Source organism: Leguminivora glycinivorella, chromosome 1, assembly GCF_023078275.1.
Source record: "Leguminivora glycinivorella isolate SPB_JAAS2020 chromosome 1, LegGlyc_1.1, whole genome shotgun sequence".
Lineage (NCBI taxonomy): Eukaryota > Metazoa > Arthropoda > Insecta > Lepidoptera > Tortricidae > Leguminivora > Leguminivora glycinivorella.
In genome coordinates this window covers 267734-290715 of record NC_062971.1, presented here as the reverse complement: position 1 = coordinate 290715, position 22982 = coordinate 267734, and the positions used below count along the sequence as shown (strand labels likewise).

The following is a 22982-nucleotide window of genomic DNA, read 5'->3' as shown; positions in this document are numbered from 1 at the left end:
ATTGATTAAACAGAATATAGACCCAGTTGAAAATGGAGTTCTAGAATTAAGAGTTTTTCAAGTGCCAAAAAAGTGTCCAGAGACTTCTACTATAAGTTTTCGACTTAGGGCCAGTTGCACCAAACCACCTGTAAATGTAGGCTCTGTTCGTAAAATTTTACCGATTACGTGGGGGACTTAACGATTTGTTAATGAATTGCGTTGCACCAACCCAAAAATTACTGCACGTAACCGCTAACTGTGATGCCAGGTCGAGAATGAAATCCTACCAACATTTTTATGGTAGAATTGATTTTTCATATAGCAACCCAATCATATAAATGTCAAAATCTTTATTTAAAAAAAAACTTAGGCGCAAACTAGCGCAAACTAAACTTTCTTTGCAGCTCTTATCGAAATATGTATTTAACAATTTACACCACTTATGTACACTTGTGTTCGTGGTTATCTTAATATATATTCATGACGCATGAAAAGGACGCGTCTCTACGACTTTCGTGGATTTTTCCAACCTAAAAGCCTTTGTAACAAGGAATGAAGGAACCAATTACCAGGCAAGTTTTCTCATGAGTATTATAATAATTATAGGTAGCTTATTACAGACCTCTTACCCAAATGCATAGCCTTTATTCCGTGAACTGGCTATAAAACAAATTAGCATACTTTTGGTGCAGTACTAGGTAAGTTCAATGTCATACACAGCACACAGCCTATGGCAAAATTTCCAATAAGATTAATGACAAAACTGTTTGTAGTAGCAGACATTTAAGTTTATTTATGTACTTTTACTTAAATTTTGTTGTGTTTGAAAAGGATTATTAAGTACTAAATATAATAATAAGTTACATGTTGCTTTCTTTTCAGATTTGATTTACACCATTCGATATGGACGTCAAGATGAAAGTTCTACAAGGGAATCTGTTCTAGAAATCAACAAATTATACTATGAAATTAACTGGAAGTCTGGGAGAAACTTATAGAAAATAAAGTTTTACAAATTATTATCATCAGAATTTCAATTTTGTTAATAAAATATATTTTTGTTACTTTATGTGCCATTTCACACTAATATCCTGTTTAGGTAGGGAGAGTAAAGGCCAAATGACTATACCTACAGTCTCACACTACCCCAACCCATTGAAAATTGTGGTTATAAAATTGGAAATAGAATGCTTATTCTAAAGACCACATTTTCACTGCAATATGTTTGAGGCTGGCATCTATTGGGACCAATCCATTTATTCACATGTTAGAGAACAGCACCGATAGTTTAAATGTGGCCGGCAGACACATTTTTTCCAGAGTATGTAAGTTTTCTATATAATCAAGTGTTTACATAATTATATTATTGTCTGAGTAACCCACAACACAAGCATTATTATTATTAAACTATCATGGAACTCGGTCAATCTGTGTAAAAATAAAGTCCTACCTATAATATTTCTTTCTTTTTAACTTACCTAGTGTCACAGTTTATGATAATTAGTACTTTATTCATGAACAATACAGGATTTTATCTACCTTCCTGTATAGTCATTGTTTCCCACTATACTCTTATTATAACTATCTGCTTATTCAAGTTATAATTGCCTTTTTTTGAGGTGTAGATAAACCCATGAAATTACTGTTGTTTTAATTTCACATAGGTATATTTCTTCTTTCCAGAATAGTAAGTAAAGTTTCTAAATTAGCATGACACAACTAGAAATTATTTTGCCTATATATACTGCTACTGAAAAGTCTGATAACGCTCTGACATGCCACAAAATTCACAAGCCCACCCTCAACAGTATGCTGAAAAATAAGTACAGAACTATGTGTGCCCACTTATGAAATCTTAGACTCTGGTTTATTTTAGAAATGTTCAGCTGCATTATTTATATCAAAGCAACACAAATTATGAAATACAATTTGAGGACTTTTAGTAGTAGGTAATAATACTTTAAAATTGTTAGAAGATTTTAGTGTCAAGAATTTATCCCTGACCGACATGAAAAATTTAGGTTTAAGTAATAGTACATTACATCAGAGGCCGGGAAAATGAGGATTTCCGGCCAAGTGGGTATATACGGCCGAGCGAGCGTGCGAGCGAGGCCGGATAGGGATACGAGGCCGGGAATCCGTTTTCACGCCGAGGCATGTATAGTGCTTTTCTCAAACATACAATGAAATAAAAAAAAATGCTCTAAAGGACAATATTTTATAAAAAAAAGTTACTTTGCAGGCCTAGGCCTGAAAAATAATATGAAATCCCTTTACAGTCCTCTCGAGTTGTTGCGCCCAAAAAGCGAAACTTCCCAGCCCATTTTAAGGAACGTAAAGACAATATTTCATTGCATGTTTGAGAAAAGTGTATTTCAAGCAGATACTTACCATGTTTGCATTACTATTGAGGATAAAATCTTTATTGCTTTCATGTTGGTTAGCTTTATGTATTTAATTAGCTGAAATACATGCTTGATTGTCAACTTTGTCTTTGCACTAGTCAAACTCAAGATTGCATCTCTCTGCCCGGAGTGTTTATGAATAATATGAATTCACGTTCATCCCACTGTTTTACTAAAAGCCTACACTATGCTGGTAGAAACAAATAAATTCTCATTCCTATGCCACCGGCATAAGTCAACTTTGCTGTGTCACCGACATAGGAGGAGGATTATTTTGGTCTCAAACTTTGTGACGCCAGCACTGAACATGTTAAATGTAAATAATTTAAGTTGACTACTGCAAAGTTTTTGCATTATAGGTTTATGAAAAAGTTATAAAAGGTGAAATAAAACTCGGATAAGTAGGTATGAACAGAAGTATTATAATAACATTTTCTTTACATTTTTTCACTGATATCTTGCCTATGCTGTTGCCTAAAAGTTGTGTAGATTGTCCCAACACATTTGCTTCACACTAAAATACTTCATTTCGTATGTCTCATAGACGTGTATAGTTTAAAACGAAAGTTGATTCCTGTCGCGAGATACGATTTTGAAGGTCGGATTTTATACAATGTTTGTCGTTATTCTCGCCCTGATTTCGGATGTCATAATGGATCCACAACTTTTTCCAGGATATTTATTATTTTATTCGTGATTCCAAATATACCAAGACTCTTTTAAAGACTGTATTGTCGACAAATAGTTTTCATTATTTGCTGTCGAATTTTGATCTCATAGGACGCACTTGTGAATTTCTTACAGCATCGATCGATTATATATTCAACTGAAGCTCATTCTGCACTCGATCTAAATATAAACACACACATTTATTAACAAAATAAATTAAATTAAAGGTGTTTACAAACACAAATCGTCGCGCAATTAAAATAACCTTAAAACCACTCTGGTGTGTCACTGTCACTTTTTTATGTTTAGTTACTTCCACATTTTTACTGTTTTAAACGTTTTGTAAGTATTTTACATTGCTAATAGCTCAAATTATTTTAAAATAAGCATAAACTCGTGAAATACGGGACAAATTCAAAACATTGGCCGCCATTTTGGTTCCTAGATTTACCTAATACGAGCCGTTAACCGGTGCTCTGGCACCGGTTAAATGAATCGTAACCCTTTTACTGACGGATGGCATGGTGCAACGCAAATATGGACTTAACGGTCGTCGGAGCCATCTTTAACGATGAAGGGGGCGTCAAAGTGTGCTGGTGCAACCGGCCCTTAGTGACGTACTTGAAAAGAGGGCTAGAAGAGGGCTGATATAATGATGATGAAAGATGATGATGATGATGAAAGATGATGATGGTGATAAAAGATGATGATGATGTTGAAAAATTGCACACATTTTCAATAACGTTCATGCTACCGAGTAATGCTATAGACCCACAAAAACTCAACATAGGAGTAGTAAGTTCTGCTCTCGATGAATTCGGGACTTGAGTACTCCAGGAGTTGTTTTACAAGCTTTTATTTAACTTGCACAATGTAAGCATATATGTAGTATGTATGTATGTATGTTCGGGTGACATCTTGCGACTCAATTTTGAAGCAGATATCAGTCTTTAATCAATTGAGCTTACATTTTCCACATACCTCGTATGTAAATCACATGACTGAATATTATGGTATCATGGAGCTGATCTGATGATGGACCAGAAAGGTGGCCATTAGGAACTCTGTAATGAAATGTCGTATCCGCATTGAGTAAGGGGTTTATAGAAACATCTCGGAGAGCAGCAGATGACTGCTAAAAGAAAAGTACAGTCGGCGATAAAATCTTGTGCCAAAAATGTTTTTTTTTTTTGCGAAAAACTTATTTAAGGTGTAAGTAATGTGGAACAAGATGAATGATGATTATTCACCTAAGCCAAATTAAATGAAATGGATGAATGAAATGAAATAAAATAAAATGTATTCGAAACAACACGTTACATCTTGGCAGTCACATAAGTGGTAAATGTACAGATTGTTGTTCCAAAGAGGATGCTACTCAGTATGTGTCGGAGCACATAGTGCCACGACGCTAATTTTCAGTGGACCCTTAAACTTTAATAAGAAATAAAAATAACATAATATTAAAGTATGATTTCAATTCTCTAGTTCCCAACGTGTAAGACCCTCCACTTCACTATATCTATTGTTCAAACATAGTCCCCGAGCCGACACCAATGAATCAAGCAGAATTATCTCAAGAGATCGTCGCATCATTAATCGCCGCCGCAATTTGTCATACAGACAGACGGAGAGGATGAAAGCTGCACACTTTACACCCTCGCACTATTCTCTACTTTAACACTTTACTCTTAAGTCCCTTTTGCATTGACGGAGAATGTAATGAAGTTTTTTTGAACGCGTCTACACGCCCATACTATTTTCAACTCTGAAACTATATTGTAGGGTTTTTTTTACATTGTAGGAGATTGTAACTTTTCTGTCAAATTAAGTGCTGTAGTTTGTAGACGTTTGATTTAAGGTTGTTTTATGTGTAGTTTTCACTACGTGGGTGTTGCATTTTTTGGGAATGGTTTATAACAATTTATCATGCAATTTATTTTTAATTTATCATTTATTTGTTATGCTTTTATGTCTTTTAGTTACTCAGTGCTTTACTTTTTACTGTCATACAGTGTAACGTATTTGAAATAAAATAAAACAAAATAAATCATGAAATTCCGTATACAAACAAAATACGTAGTATTTCCCGGGAATCTGAAAAAGAAAGTTCGCGGTTGATCGGACACTTCGGTACTTAATATTTGTAATTTCTACTCATAATAACATCAAAATATTTGCCGTTATCTGGGTAAAGCGACATTCAACGTCACATATATAGTATGAAAATAGTACATAATTATATTATAAATAATCCTCGGTCTAAAATTAATCATTGAGTTTCAAAAACTTGAAATAAAAGTAGATATTCTTCCGTGTTCACTTTTTGAAAACTTTTTCTTTTATAAAACACATTTTTCGATGACTACCCACGTCACCTCTTTGAAAAGTATAAAGGATAACATTTACATTCAATACCAAATCCATATTCATCAGTTTCCCGGTTTAATTAAAGTGCTCTTTCATTTTCGTATCCATCTTCGGGGAGAAAGAACAAAGATAATACGATGGACCGTTAATGCAGGGTACGTAGCCAAATGCAAACGCTTACGACGATGGACCGTTAATGCAGGGTGCGTAGCCAAATGCAAACGCTTACGATAATATCGTTATCTTTGTCGCTCTTCCCTATTCTTTTTTATGCGATAGGAGTCAAACGAGACGACTGGTCGTCTGATGGTAAGCGATATCTGCCGCAAATGGACACCAGAAACACCAGAAGGGTTGGACGTGGGTTGTCGACCTTTAAGATAGGTGTACGCTCTCCGTTTTCCCTATCCTTTGCGGCCGACTTGGTTAGCGGTGGAACCAAAGACCATGTCCACCGCCGGGCGCCGGAACTCTTCTGGCGCCCATGGAACCTGCGGGTGATGGATCGGGAGTCCCATCACCTGCCTAAACGAGGTTCCGAGCTGGAAGGCCCTCTCGTGTTCCGAGGGCCTTCAGCGCAGTAAGCTGCCTAAGCAGTCTTCGAGAAGGGCCCGCAAGGGCAACGCTGACGGGGTATCGGAGTCCTAGAACCGAGTGCCCGAAACCCCGTCCAAACAGTCCGGTTTAGTCCGTGCGAGTCGGACATACCCACTGGCTTCTCCCGGGCCAGTGGGATCCATAACGGATTCCCCCTGGGTCAACAAAAGAAAAAGGTGTATGCTCTTGGCCAGAGTGCGTTTCGATCGGCGTCTAGCGTCAACGATTGCCATTTGGCTAGGCCGACATTACTCTTTCCGCGAATATAATTATATTGAACGAGAGATTGATGAGTTTATCATTATTTGGGGTTATTATTTTTAGATTTAGAAATTTTCGGTATAAATTAAACTGAGACTGAACTGTACTTGAATGTAATTTTTGACGAAAATGGTGTTTCACATAGGCAGAATTAATGCTAATTCTTTTTCAATTTTATGGATGAACCAACTTTTTCTAGTTCTCCGTTGCCATCATGGGGGACTCTAAAAATCCTAGTTTTGGTAATAGGAATTACATAATGAGACATCTATTCATATTTTTTAAAGAACTAGGTATTACAGTCAAACTATCTTGGCTGGTGGGTCAGAATATCCACACGAAAGAATTGATCCACTCTTGATACAATTTTCTGCATACAATGCCAGTACCACAAATATTAAATAAATAAATAAATATTATAGGACATTCTTACACAGATTGACTGAGCCCCACGGTAAGCTCAAGAAGGCTTGTGTTGTGGGTACTCAGACAACGATATATATAATATACAAATACTTATATACACTTAAATATGTGAAATAAATGGAAAAAGTAACTTTAATTGTCTGACAACAGCTTTTTGCTACTGATTTTTAAAGACTTATGTAAAAACATTTCAAGGGCATGACCTAAAGAAAATAAAAAGAAAAAGCCTATTTGTAAGATTTACACAAACAGAGTTTTACGAGATGATAAAAACGCGGGTGATTAGTTGCCGCAGACATTACTTAGGTCTAAGTCTGGATCCAGATAAGTGGACAGGCAGACATTAGTTAGGCTTTTCAGGTAATGAAACTCTTGTTAATACTATATAGTCTATATAACAAGATGTTTGAAGTATTGAGTACATATTACGAGCAAGAATAGAATCTTAATTACAGACTATTAACTTTACACACTTAATATAAGATTATGTAAACAACAATATAAGTACTTCAGTAAACTAGGTGTACTACTTTTTTTATTAACATGTACGAGTATGACAAACGTATTTCAGTTTATATAGAGTGTGAATATGTAAGAACACTAAACATTATGTAATTTGATTGGTTTCCTAAGTTTCCTATAACTAGTATTTTTGCTTAAAATTTGAGAGTAACTATTTATAATTTACACATTTAGGTATAAATTCCTGTAATAGATTAAAAAAAATCATGTGATGTCTATTTTTTCAACCCACGCATACGTACACCTATCCCACTGTTCCCATAAACATCCTAAGAAACTCATCTCCCCTCCACCGCATCTGCCATTACATATCACACGTATGTTGAAGGTATTCTGTTATTTGCATAATGCCCCTTAACGTGCCCTCATTTAGGGGAGGAGGGGCAAACGCGGGCCACATCAATGTTGCCAAAAATTTCCTCCTTTTGTTAAAACTTTAGAAAAGATTGGGGTTTGTTAATATTTTTAGATACTGCTGAGTTTAGGTTGTCTATATGTAAATTTTGCGATTAAAAGTTGTGTTGTGAACACAATGAAACTTTTGAAAGTGAACTGAAATTGATATTACCATGTTTTTCAGGGTATTCCTGACCTTTTTTGCATTTATATCATAATACATTATACGTAAGGCTTGGAAAATATCTTACTAACTAATGGTTATGGATGTAAACTTGAAGTTATTTGTGACAATAATAAAGCTGTGTTAGTTTTACTACCCCTTATCATATGTCGCAAAGAAAAATGTCACTCATATACAACACTCATCCCACCGCACATTTGTCACGCACTTTTATTAAACTTTTGAAGAATTGGGATCATTTCAGATTATATGTACCTACCCTTAATAAAGATTGTAATATTCTATTCTATGCCTACGACAAAAAATACGTATGGTTTAATAGGTAACCTATTATTCTTTATGCTTAGGAATTCACTCAGACCAGTGGATATACTTAAAATAATATCATATCGAATCTTTCAAGAAAACAAAGTGAACGCTTTTATTTTATGTGCAACTAGGTTTTGCCCGCGGCTACGCTCGCGTTATTAGAAAGAGACAAAAAGTAGCCCATGGCACTCTCCATCCCTTCAAATATCTCCACTTAAAAAATAATGTCAATTCGTCGCTCCGTTTTGCCGTGAAAGACGGTCAAACAAACAGACACACACACTTTCCCATTTATAATATTAGTAGTATCCATACTATTATTACTAATGGGAAAGTGTGTGTGTGTCTTTTAATAACCAATGCTATTTCTTTATGTATCTGATTTAGGATAATAGTTTTGATTTGTATTGAATTTGTTTCAAAATTCATAAAGAAGGTATTGTATCAACATTTATACTAAAAATACCTTTTTTTTTAATTTTGAAACACATTCAATAGAATGTGTAAAACAAAACCAATACAGAATGTAAAATGAAACCGAATGAAAGAATATTCGTAGGTAAAAAGATTAGTTTTCGTTAAAAAAAGATCTGTCTACAAGAACTTTGGATAAATGTAGAGACGTGTATTGTACACCCAACAGAATTAGGCAATGCATACGGAGTGTAATTAATCGTATGTCACAAACAACGCAACAGACGCATTTTCAAAACATTTGCATACCAAACATTTAAATAAATCTAGTGAAACGTGAATGTAAGAAATAATATCACGACACGGAAGGGCGGTGCTGATTTCACAACATTTTTTCCTTGACGTAACTGTCAGCGCTTTAAGATTTAAGCGAAATGCCTCCAACAAATAAAAGGTTTTCTTTTCTTTTGTAAAAATGTGCGAAAGGTGATTTTAATAAGGGTTTTTTAGGCTTCGGTGTCGTGTTCGAAAAGTCACTCGGTATTTTTGTGTTTTACTTTATACACGTACAAAGTGTTAGTTACTTTTAATTCTAGTTATTTTGAAAGTGGCCCCATGCTCAACCGATGGCAAATGCTGCACGCTGTCGCCATGTCTAGGTTTTAAGTGTGAATTGTTTTAGTTTTTTAAGTCTTAGAATTAGGTAAATGTCTTACTAACACTAATATTAGTTCTTTAGAGTTGTAATGTTCTACTAACCATCTATGGACCCTGAGTCTGAAATAAATGATTTTTATTTTTTATTTTTATTTTTTTATTTTTACAGCTCTAAATTAAATATCGTCTTTAGTCCATATATACGGTGAAATATTATATGAGTAACTTATAAATTGTTTATTAAATTTATTTGGTTTAGATATTGATCATGGATTGTGACATTATATAATTTATAACTTACCTATTATTTCATTTTGAAGTTATTAACGTGATGTCAATATTTTATCTATTACAATAGACACTTATAAATTAATTTATTTAACGAGTAAGCGAAGACAATAATTAGGTATTTAGTTTACATAGAGATCTATAGTAGCCTACGCTTTGCCTAATATACAAGTATAATACATACATACATACAATCACGCCTGTATCCCATAAAGGGGTAGGCAGAACACATGAAACTACTAAAGCTTCAGTGCCACTCTTGGCAAATAAGGGGTTGAAAGAAAACGAAACTGTGACATTGCAGTGACAGGTTGCCAGCCTCTCGCCTACGCCACAAACAAACAACACACAAGTATAATAAACGTTTAAAACAGGAACAAATCATGCTAATTATTAAATAAGATCTAGGTATAAGAACAGTAGGTAGGTACTTTCATTTTTAATATTTTTCCGAGTTTTACTGCATGCATTTAAACTTAAATAAAAAGTGCAAAGTGAATAAATTACTGTACCAAAAAACGGTGATGAATGTTTCCCCAACTTCCTCTTACCTGGAACAAAAGAGCATCATTTTAAATAAAAAATGGAACAAAACTTCTGTTTAGACAACTCGAGTGCTTGTAACAGGGATAGTTGAAAAAGTTTAATGATGTGAAGCCTTTGAGATCTAGGATGTACGAGTATTTTTTTATTATCTCCTTTACAGTCAACACAATATGTGAATACAGACAAAGAGCCAAAAATATTATGTATACATACCTAAATGTATAGGCAATAAAGTACCTACTGTATACATATTTTTGGAACTTTGTATTCGCAGCTGTGTCGTTGACTGTACTTTTGGGTTTTAAAATAACATAAACAAATAATTTGTACTTTGTAGGGTGGTTACATTTGTCGGTTAACCAACCAAATACAAAACCAAGTGGATTTGTCACTGATCGAGCTGTTATTAACCATAATTTAAACTTAAATAAAAACCGTGGGATACAAGTATTGCTGAAAACAATTAATTACATAGGTTATTACTGATGATATTGATAATTCAATGTATTTTTATATATTTTTTTTTAATTAGAAAGAGACTTTAGAATTTATTCTATACTAGCTTTTACCCGCGGCTTCGCCCGCGTAATAAAAGTATTCATTAAGATTTTCATTTGGATCCTTAGGTTTCTCTGGTATATTTATCTGCGATTATTTCGATTGCACATAATACTTTTGCTTGATTGTAGAAATATTACACATCGACCACAGCGTTGGTAATTCTATATACGCTGGGGAAACCTTTATAAACATCCCACATAGCCCGTATTTCGACACTATATGATCGGTGGGTAAAAAGTACTTTTTTCTATTATCCCTTACAATTTTTTACATTTTGCTTATACTTATCGCAAACGTAATCTTCAAGCAAGCAAACAACGATCGTTTTAGAGCACTTTGATTGTAAGAGACCGCCGACCGATTATCCGTATCCCTCTAACGATACCCATATTATCCGTATCCTTATCCGTATCCGTATCCGTATCCCTATCTCTATCCCTATCGCTATCGCTAACGTTATGGCTATCGCTATCCCTATCGCTATCGCTATCCCTATCGCTATCGCTATCGCTATCGCTATCGCTATCGCTATCCCTATCGCTATCCCTATCGCTATCCCTATCGCTATCCCTATCCCTTTAATTATCAAGATAACACTAAGTTCTCGCGCTTTGTACACATATTTAAAGTCACAAACAGGTTGCACTGGCCGTGGTCGCGGAAGACTGACGTCCCAGCAAAATGTCACCGGAGATGTAAACAACACAAAACTACCCGATATTAATTTATATAAATGTTCGGGGTAGACAAATAAATATAATCTACCCGCATGTAATTATTTACGACATCACATTAGAAACCTCAAAAATAACAGTACTTCTCCAATATTTAATGGATGTTATTATACATATAAACCTTCCTCTTGAATCACTCTATCCATTAAAAAAAACCGCATCAAAATCCTTTGCGTAGTTTCAAAGATTTAAGCATACAAAGGGACATAGGGACAGAGAAAGCGACTTTGTTTTATACTATGTAGTGATGAAGTTTTTAGACTAGTATTTTTTATACAATTTAGATTGATATCATTTTATTAATTCAATGTAGTTTTAAAACAATATTGTTTATTGCGCCAATAAATTGCTCAGATATTTAGAATAAGATGTATATTGTACACTGTTGACAATTTAAAAGTGCTTATTGTAAGCCTATTTGAATAAAGAATATTTTGACTTTGAAATCTTATTTGGTCGTACAATGTTTTCATCTGCCCGAAAGTGGCTTTAAGAGTCATTTGAGGGTAGATTTTGTTTACATTTAGATAAGTACATAAAGACACAGACTATAGTCCTGACAATTCCTAAGTGCAAACCTTTTGTTTCATGTGCAATTGTGCAGTATCTAGCTTTACCCCCTTATTTATAAACGTACCTACACTAAAGTTATCAAGAAGTCGATAAAGTTCGTTTGTCCCTTTCCAACGTATTGGTGTGATGGAGGTATAGAGACAAACGAACTTTATCGGCTTGATAACTTTAGTGTACGTTTATGAATAAAGGCAGTTTAGAACTGAAAACACTGCGTATGCAAAGGCATGCACGTGTGCGTATGTCAAAATGTTAAAATGTATAGACCGTTATGGACATTACAAAGTGCACGAGCACATTTACGCACAGACACAAATCCAACATGTAAGTATAGAATTTTATTAGTCAATAGAATAGGTAGATTGTAAAACAATTTGTACCTTTTTACAATACCTCGACAAATTTTATCATGTTCAATAAATGCAGGCTCTTTGTGGAACAATTACTACACTCAAAATTGTTTCACTCCACTTTAGCCGATATTCAATTCCAATGATGATAAAAAGCAATAAACAATTTTACAACTCAAAGGGTAAATAGGGGCGAGCCGACGTATAAAATAAAACTCGTCAGGTGCTCCCGTACAATAAAAGTAAAACAGGGTGTTTTTAATAAAATAAGTCAGTAAACGCCGGACCCTAAAACAAGGTGTTATTTTTTATCGGGGCGACATCTGGCGTAAAATAAGTGGGGAAATATAAACATAGCGTATAGTGCCGCTGTAATGGCGGTCGCGCGGCGTTCGATTTTTCACCCTGTGTATACAGGGTATGGAAATTGGGTTTTTTATCGGCGTTTTTTGGCCATGGCTTCACGATAAATCAAGTTGCATAGCAGTATTTCAAACGCAGCGGGAAACATCTGTTTTGAAATGTGCATGTGCGAGCAAATTGTAACGTCTTACCCAGGGTAAGCTCAAAGAACTAATAGAAAGCTACTTCAATAAAATTATTGACTCTACTCAACCTTTAATACTTACCATTAATTCAAAGTTAAAATTATATTAATTAGGTATATAAGCTACGAGGGTGAAAGCTACGAGGATGGAGTATAAAATAAACAAAAGATTGGATACTAAAACATTTCGATTTATTGTATTTATAATCATTTATATTTTTGTCAGAAAATAATTACTATAACTCTGTATTCAATTTAGTCTGATTAGGACCTATTTGAATACACCGCCTTCATTACTAGGGCCAAGTCCCTACGTCAGGAAAAGTAGACGGAAACAAAAACCTGACTGCCCAAGTTTAACCTGTACACAAGCATAATAAAATATGTTACGGATAAAGAAGTAAAGCATATTAAAATACACAAACAATATATGGCAAAATCATCTAGGGTAATATGGACTACGTTATGGCAACTAGTAACCAAAGCTCCTGAGGTGTGAGACATGCTAGCGATATAAACAGTGATATGTTCTAACAAGCATTATACGTATCCTAGAGGTGACTTAATTAATTATTAATTACAGACAAATGTATAATTCTATACTCCTAACTATATGGCATAATCAACGAAACTAAAATCTTATAAAATGCTATTGTGGGAGATATTATGATAAGAAAACCATGAAGATATTAAATGATTAACCTGGGAAGACCAACTGGGAAATAATTCAATTAAATTAGGTAAAATTATGCAGATAATACATAAAATATGTTAGCATTGTTGAGTTTGAAGTTGAATAACATATAAGTATGTTATAATGTCGATACGATCGACGAATAAATCTGGCTCATCACGATTAGGCCAACGAATATTTATATCTTAAAATAAAATAGCTGGTTGCAGTCAACGTTAAGGCAAGCTTTGAAATCTCATAAAATTATCATGCATAAGTCGTTCATGGGCATTACGAATATGTCTAGCCGCAAGTCCCTAGCGTGAACGTATCCATACGCATGGTATTATAGTCACTCGGACTCGCACCGTCTGCAATACCGTAGACCCGTCGCCTACATGGAATACTTCACGCAAGGTTCAGACTATCAAGTACTGAAACCGGGACATAAAAGTATGATATATGACATGAGTGCCCATGAACGTTCATAAACAAGACAATGATATAAGCGTTGCCCTTGATATCATGAGATCAGCCATTTCATTATGGTATCATTGAAACATTACGCGAATGAAAGTATAACTTAATTAAAACCAGATGGACTCAGATTTATATACTTCTAAAATATATTGCACTGAAATATTCTTCAGCTAATATATAAAATAGATTAGTGTTTATTTTGATTGAAGTATCAATAACACAAATATGTCATAAAATCCATAAAATCGATGGATAAATCTGGCTTATCACGACTATATTAAAATAAACTTATATCGTTATATAAAATAGCTGGTTGCAGTCAACTTTAAGCAAACCTTGAGATCTCATAAAATTATCATGCATATATCGTTACTATGGGTGCTGTTAATATGTCGGAGCCGCAAGTCCCTACGTGAAAGTATCCATACGTATGGTATTATAGTCACTTGGACCCGCACCGTCTGCAATACCGTAGACCCGTCGCCTACATGGAATACGTCACGTAAGGTCCAGACTATCAAGTACTGAAACCGGGACCAAATAAGTAAGTAAGTATGTGACATGAGCACCCATGAACGATCATAAACAAGACAATAATATAAGCGTTGCCCTTGATATCATGAGATCAGCCATTTCATTATGTTATCAACTGTAACATCGCGCAATATAACTGTTTATTAAATTATGCCAGTTGAATAAGAATCTGTTACCTTTACCCATTAAAATAAGAAAAGCTAAGTGTGTAAAATACGGTTTAAATCCATATTGAATCATACTAAATAAAACACGGTTGGTTGTCCCCAACACCGAGTCATACCGAAGCAATCCTCAATGTCGTTTAGTTGTCTAATAAAATTTAAGATAAACAGACCACCAATCATTTGAGTATTACATTGACTCCAATACAAGCTAGCTTATACCAGCAAATGAAATACCCAAACTTCTCGTCCTGTGAGGACAATAAACGTCTCAGAAGGATCTGGAAAGACATAGCCGTCATTAATACGGATCTCGCCACATTCCGATGAGCAGCAATACTGACACTCGTAGCATGTCCCTCAGCGGGAACATGTCCCTAGAGGGGAGCGCCATGTATACGTTTTGTATGAATATTAAATTTACACAAACAATGTACTTGACACCCCTAATAACACACACATACACAGGATATACCTGTGAGGACAGACCAAAGGTTTGACCATTTATTAGACATCTAGGACGGGCCCTATAATAAAACACATGACGTATTCCATCAACGTGGATGAAAACCGTTGCTTAGCGACATTCAAATAATTAAATATGGGTAATCTCAAAACCTTGTCATTGCTGGAATAAATCAACTTAAGGACAATTCCAATAACGACTAAAATACCTCATTGTTAAAACAGCCACGTGTTTAATAAAGCCACTGTGACCGGTTTCAACAACTACAAATTAGTTAGTAAATAAATATAATATACTTTTCGAATGGACGTATCGGGCGTACTAAAATTATATTAAATATGTATTAAATATAGTCTCAGTCAAATGACGATTCAATATGACACGTGAATTGGGTACGTATAAAATTCGAATGATCGAATATCACACCCACAATAGCATTTCATGACTCCTGAATTTCATAGCATAATAGCTGTTTGCGAATCATGCTGACTCGAAATTGAATTTTACGTAAGACCATAAATATCTATGCCAATCTGTTTAATGAATGATGCGTTAATAATAAATATAACATTACACCTTAGCAATGTCATTGTAATGCACTGCAAATGATTCATGATTCGCAACCAGCCAAAGCTGAATTAACGTGTGCGAAATATAGATATATGGATAGCTTGAAGCTATGTATGTACTCGTGTGTATTTGAATATTGTTCTTATAGTGAAATAAATGTGAATTGCTATATTAGAACTTGGATACGAAATATATTGGATAAACGCCTACATAACTATATGGTACCTAACATCTTACATCTAAAATGAATACGTTATCATGATCATTAAGTAGGTGTCAAATATTATTAATTATCAAACAGATGGCTTTACCAGATAATCAAAGGGTCTCGCAATATCAATAATAGAGTCAGGAATAACTTCATTTGTCATGAGAAACGTCTACTTTCACAGTCAATGACTAGACATGTAAATCAATAATTATCATTAATAAATACGTGTGTGGCTGAACCGCAATAATGGAAATATACAAATATGCTTAACACGTGTCTTAATCTTAAACAAATATGCCGCAATCAATCTAATCATTTAAGTAAATAAAACGTACCTAACGTCAAAACTACCCCGCCTAAAATCTCGGAACACGCTATATAGTTACATTCTACGCAAGTAAATCATCTAGGTCGCCGCATAGACTATAGCGTCAGGGTTGACGGCCGCTGTCCGAAGATCTCACGGTTCATGACGATGAAGACGGAGTGGCTCACGCGTAGCTCGTTGTAAAGAAACTTGCGTCTGACGCCCGTCGTGGCAGAGGAGGCCTATCGTAGCGCCGTAGTAAAGCTCTGCATGTCGCCGATGGCATCAGGCTCGCACCCGCAACCGCTCGTGAACCGGAAATAGAAATAAAATTGTGTTTATAACATATCTAAATATTTGTTCCTGAGTCAGGGATATTTTCTATGTATGTAAGTATTTATATTTTATATATAAGTCATTGTCTGAGTTCCCACAAGACAATCCTTCGACCTAGCAGGACTAATCTGTAAAAGTGTACCATAATATCTATTTATTTATTTTATTTTATTAGTTTAGTTTGATAGTTCCGATTAAAATAAAACGTGAAACCTATAAATACTGCACAATGTAATAAGATGGTTAAGAATATGGGCATTACCTTTACACCCTAGAGTGATTGTTCAGAATTAAAAAAAAATATATGTATATATTTCGTAATGGCAACACCAATAGAACACTGGTTCAAAATTAGCGTCAAGTCACTCTCTCTTGCTCGTAAAAGCTCCGCGCGGTAAGCTGCATTTTGTAGCCCGCTTTCGTCGAATATTTAATTTTCGTATTAGCTGTGTTTAAACTAGTCAAAAGTTGCTAGAAATAGATTCTGTGCCTTGAGATCAGAAGAAGAAGACACTGGAGCTGTGGTATATCAGGCGTGCAGGTAACCTTGGAGTATTGGTGAGTACGATCTGGTCTCTGAGGACCTCGCCGCCTGACACAGGAGCTACTACATCCTACAAGCCCAGGTTAGTTGCCTTCCCTCTGAATTTCAAGGTGTTTTTTCGAAGTAATCTCATAACTGTTTTTTCGTGTTCATAACCTTGTGTCGATCAAAATTAAAAAACCCAAAATTTACAGTCCGCTTAAACATTATCGCACATTTATTATTTGGTCCTACGACCCGGAGCTTGGAAAGAGCCTGTGGAGCTTTAGTTTTGTCGTGTTTTAAGCTATTCTTCATTAATTTGGTGTAAAATATTTCGTTTCGTGTTCCCACCAAAAATAGAGGGTAAGCTTATAAAATTATAAATTCTTTCGTGTGTGACTCCACAGATACGTGAAATTGTATAGGTCTGTGGAAATTGTGTGAAACGGAACGCAACTTTACCATAGACATTAGTGACAGTGACATTGACGTTAGACTTGTCTTGTGTCATATTATCGTAAACAACTTGGTATTTTCGAAGTTTTCAAACCTTTTCGTAGTGTAGTGCCTAGTTTTATATTCATCAACAATGAGTGACGATGAACCGGGATGTGCTGACAATTCGCGGGTAGCGCGTGACTATGCTGTGTTTAGATTAGAACACATAGAAGCCTCCAATCTTCTTGGTTATGTTGAACAAGACTTGATTGATTTAAGTAATCAGTTTCATAACGCTCAAATCAAAGTATTAGCAAGTTTAAGCGCTGTACAGAGGCAGTCGGAGTGTGCGTTAACAAGAGAATTTGAGACTAAATTGAAAGCTGTCCAAGCTAGATTGCGCGCTCAGTTACTGAGTGATATCAAACCAGTAGAGGTCGCGACCCCGTTGAACCTGGCTCATTTGCCCAAAATTTCGATAAAAGCCTTCGATGGAGAACTTGAGTCGTGGGTTGCATTTCGTGATTTGTTTGACTCCCTGATTCATCGGCGGAACATACCTAAGGTAGAAAAACTGCATTATTTAGTAACCAGCTGTCAGGGTCATGCTTATGATTTGATAAAAGGATTTCCGTTGTCTGATGACAACTATGATGTTGCATATCAAACATTAGTAAAGTATTACAATAAAAAGCGACAAATTGCTATAGTATATTATGAAAAATTATTAAATTGCGAGTCGATGAAAAATAAGCATGATATTGACAGAGTAAGCCGTCTTTTCTGTGAAAATCTTGACATTTTGTCTAAATTTCAATTGCCTGACAAGAATTTTATGCTGTTTTATCTTTTGTGGTCCAAATTGGATGTTAGTACACGCGAGGCCTTCGAGTTACAGTTGGAATCTAATGTGGATATTCCCAAATTTGAAGACTTACAGTCATTTATAGAAAAAAGAGGTCAAGCCTTGGAAAACTCCAATAGTAAAATAAAAGTACCTGCGGTAAATAATAAATCAAATAAACCCGTTACTCATATAGTTAAAAATAAAACTTCACTGATGGTGCCCTCAGCGCCTATTCTAAACTGCCCAGTGTGTGCTTCCACTGGTCATGAGTTGGAAAAATGTCCCAGTTTTTTAAACTTATCTCCCATTGATAGATTTTCGAAAGTGAAAGAGAAGAGGCTGTGTATTGTATGCCTAAAGCCCTCTCATAGTATGAGACATTGTAGATCAGCTGTTCGCTGCAATAAATGTAGTTTTCGACATAATTCCCTGCTTCATTTCGAAAAGGAAAAGGTGGTTGAGGATGGTCAAGAGTCCAAACCCACTACACAGTTGACTGCATTGTCCGTGCACACTCATGACACACCAGTAGTTTTTGCTACTGCTCTCGCCCGCATTAAAGATGGTATGGGTCGTCTGGTGCCTGTACGGATTCTTTTCGACAACGCTTCGGCTTGTAATTTTATAACTAAGCCGTTTGCAGAGAGACTTGGGCTACCAATAACTAAGTGTCACCGATCTATCAACGGTATCGAGTATATATCAACAGCACCACTGGGGTCCACAGTTTGTGAAATATTTCCCACTAAGGGAAATAACAAATTTTCTTTCGAAGCCTTCGTTTTGTCGACAATTTGTCCGAATATGCCTTATAGTGAATTGGATTCTTCGGCATGGACACATCTGAAGGATCTTGATCTTGCTGATCCTCAGTATTATAACCCAGGGCCTGTTGACATTCTAATGAATGTGGGTCTTTTGGTGTCAGCCCTTCAACCTGGACTAGTGAAGGGTGAGGAAGGTCAACCCGCAGCGATCAACACTGTCTTTGGTTGGTTAGTCATGGGTGACTGTGGCGTAGATATTGAGTCCTCTCGTTATCGTTCTCGTTCTCGAAGAACTCCTGAAAACAAAAAGGATTGTTATCATGTTTCGTCGCTCTCTTTAAGAGAAAATAATAATCAGACTCGGGAAATTAAAAATGTCGTAAGTCCTAGTACTGATTTATTTAAAACCAATTTATCGTGTCGTAGTGGCGATGGCCTCTTGAGTGATCCCAAGATGTGTCTTCTCGTTTCGTCGGTGTCTTTGGACAATAGTATCAAAAGGTTTTGGGAAATAGAAAGTGTCGTTAGCCCAAACTCTGTTACTTTGAGCAAAGATGATTTGTCGTGTGAAAACCTTATGGGTGCGAAATATTGTCGGAATCCTGAAGGAAGAATGGTGGTCCCATTGACTTTCAATAACCTTCAGGATCGCCCCCGGTTTTCCAACTCTCGTGAAATCGCACTTAGGCGACTTCTAAATTTAGAAAAGAAGTTTGATATTAACTCTGAATTTCGGACAGCATATGTCAATTTTATGAATGACTATTTGGAGTGTGGTCACATGGAGGAGGTCAAGGCTCCTTCGTCGGCTGAAGGTCCTTTTTATTATATACCTCATCATGGAATTTTACGCCCCGATTCGGTTTCTACCCCTTTGAGGACGGTCTTTAATGCTAGCGCCAAGGATAGTCAGGGAAAGTCTCTTAATGACACTCTGCTGCCAGGGCCAAAATTACAAAAGAATATTTTCGATTTATTAATTCGGTTTCGTTGGCATGCTGTCGTGTTCACTGGGGACATTAAACAAATGTATCGCCAATTTTTGGTGGATAAGCAAGACTGTGATTATCAACGCATACTTTGGCGTCCGTCTCCTTCTGAACCTGTTAAGGACTTTCGCCTGCTTACGGTAACTTACGGCGTCTCCTGTGCACCCTACCAAGCATTGTGGTGTATCTCGAAGCTGGCGCAGGAGTTTAGCGATACTGCTCCCCTGGGTGCCGCCGTTCTCAACAGGGACACGTATGTTGATGACATCGTATCAGGCGCAGATTCGGTAGAAAATGCCATACTTATTCGTGATGAGTTAATAGAAATCTTAACTTCTGCTCGGTTACATTTAAGGAAATGGACTTCCAACGATCAAGGGTTCCTCGCTAATTTGTCAGATTCCGATTTATATTCGGAACATTTTCGTAATTTCGAAGACGTTCACGACGTCTCCTTAAAGATTTTAGGTTTGTTATGGCAACCTAAATCTGACACATTTTCGTTTAAAACCTCCAACGTTGAGTGCCGTTGCACAAAACGGTCGATACTTTCAGAGATCGCTAGGATCTTTGATCCCTTGGGGTTCCTTTCGCCAGTGGTCTTCCTGGCAAAATATTTTATGCAGTTGTTGTGGGCCTCCGGACTCCACTGGGATGCGGATGCTCCAGCACCCATCGCTGAACAGTGGCTCAAGTTAAAAGCTCAACTGTCGTGTTTGAGCGCATTGTCAATACCTCGTCGCATGGTTTTGTCCCATGACATTCAGATTCATGGCTTTTGTGATGCTTCGGAGCGAGGATATTGCGCAATAGTGTTTTTTCGTATGGTTAATGATGACGAAGACATTATCATTCGTCTTTGTTGCGCCAAAAGTAAAATTTCCCCACTTAAACGGTTGTCCATTGCGCGTTTGGAATTGTTGGCTGCTGTGCTTTTAGCTGATCTTGTAACGTCAGTTCGTCATGCATTAAAGGACTTCCATTTTGACGTCAAAACTTATGCTTGGTCTGATTCCACCGTGGCCTTGACATGGATTCGGTCATGTCCGTCGCGATGGAAAACGTTTGTCGCAAATCGGACCGCGGCGATTCAAGAGCAAATTGCTCCTGATTGCTGGCACCATGTATCGAGTGGTGATAATCCAGCGGATCACGGATCTCGGGGGTTGCTTCCCGCTGACTTATTGCAGTGCCAGTCATGGTGGGCGGGGCCTACGTGGTTGTCTTGTCCTGAAAAGGATTGGCCAAAGTCCCTCGTGCAAAGTGACGGAGCGGCATTCGAGGAAGAAAAAGTTTTAACATTGTTTAGCGCAATGAACTCGAGTTTTATCGAGCAAATCCTTTCGAAATATTCGTCATTTCGTCGTATCGTAAATATTTTGGCGTATTGCTTTCGTTTTCTTCATAATTTCATGAACCCTTCGTTGAAAGCCTCGGTTCTGACCCTGTCGACGTGTGAAACCAACTCGGTGATACGATTTCTCGTAAGGCATGTCCAGGAGCATGTCTTTTCGACCGAAATTCGTCTCATCAAAAAGGGTTTAACTAACTCCCTGCACAAACCTCTTCGGAAATTAAATCTGTTTATCGATGAAGAGGATTTGTTGAGGGTGGGCGGAAGGTTGACCCATAATCACACGCTCGACTACGATAAGAAACACCCCATGCTGTTGCCGCGTGAACATCGGCTGACGGCTTTGGTGATAGAAGAATATCATCGTAGGTTTTCCCATCCGGGGTTACAAACCCTGCACAACCTTATTGTTCAGGATTTCTGGATTCTCTCGCCTAAGCGGGCGATCCATTCTGTCGTTTCGTCATGCATCAGATGCTTTCGCGTGCGCCCACAAGTGGCCCCACCTCCTCTCATGGGAGACTTACCGTCATTTCGTATTAGCCAGTTGAAACCATTTTCTTCTGCTGCAGTGGATTATGCAGGGCCTTTCACAATTTCGTTGGGTAGGGCAAGAGGCAGCAAATCCTACAAAGCATATATTTGTGTCTTCGTTTGCACTGCCACCAAGGCAGTCCATTTTGAACTCGTTTCTGAGCTCACTTCAGAAGCCTACTTGGCAGCCCTGCGCCGCTTCATCTCGCGTCGCGGCCGCTGCTCAAGAATTATATCGGACCAAGGCCGAAATTTTATTGGCGCCAGCAATATACTTAAAGATTTAATGGCGAATGCTTCCCAGAAGGAGCAAATTGAATTCGTTTTCAACCCGCCGGGTAGTCCACATTTCTCGGGCTTGGCCGAAGCTGGGGTCAAATCAGTTAAAACTCATCTGTCACGGGTAATAGGTTTACAACGTTTGACTTATGAAGAATTTTATTCTGTCCTGACCCAATTAGAGTCTATGCTGAACTCACGGCCTTTATCGCCCGTCAGTTCAGACCCTAACGACCTATCGGTACTAACTCCTGGTCATTTCCTCACACTCGAACCTTTAACGATATTACCAGAAAGCAATTTCACTGATGTTAAGATTAGTCCACTTCAAAGGTGGAAACTACTTCAAAAAATACACCAAGATTTTTGGCGCAAATGGCACTTGGAATACTTGCACACCTTGCACCAACGCCAAAAATGGTTCAACAAACACCCTGACTTAAAAGTTGGGACTCTTGTTCTCATTGTTAATGAGCAATGCAGCCCACTTAATTGGCCTTTAGGCCGTATCGTGCAATTGCATCCTGGGAACGACGGGATTTGTCGCGTCGCCACCATTCGCACAGCCTCTGGACAGTATAAACGCCCAGTTGTAAAACTGTGCCCTTTACCTCTTAACGATAACTAACGTCCCCGTGGTGCGTCACTCATGTAGAGTCTGAATAAAACTCAAGTGTGTGACAAAAATTAGCAATAATTTAGATATAATTACTTTC

The 22982-nt window shown here is 36.9% G+C and overlaps 1 protein-coding gene and 1 long non-coding RNA gene across 4 annotated transcripts in view; both read right to left on the bottom strand.

The window, feature by feature from the left end:
* Positions 1 to 22982, bottom strand: part of LOC125228588 (dystrophin) — a 701009-nt gene that overhangs the window by 428661 nt on the left and 249366 nt on the right. The window lies entirely within an intron of this gene.
* Positions 2790 to 3662, bottom strand: LOC125228656. The gene is made up of 2 exons (XR_007177314.1): positions 3322 to 3662; positions 2790 to 3236 (listed from the first exon to the last, which is right to left on the bottom strand). It is a non-coding gene; the product is annotated as an uncharacterized LOC125228656 (long non-coding RNA).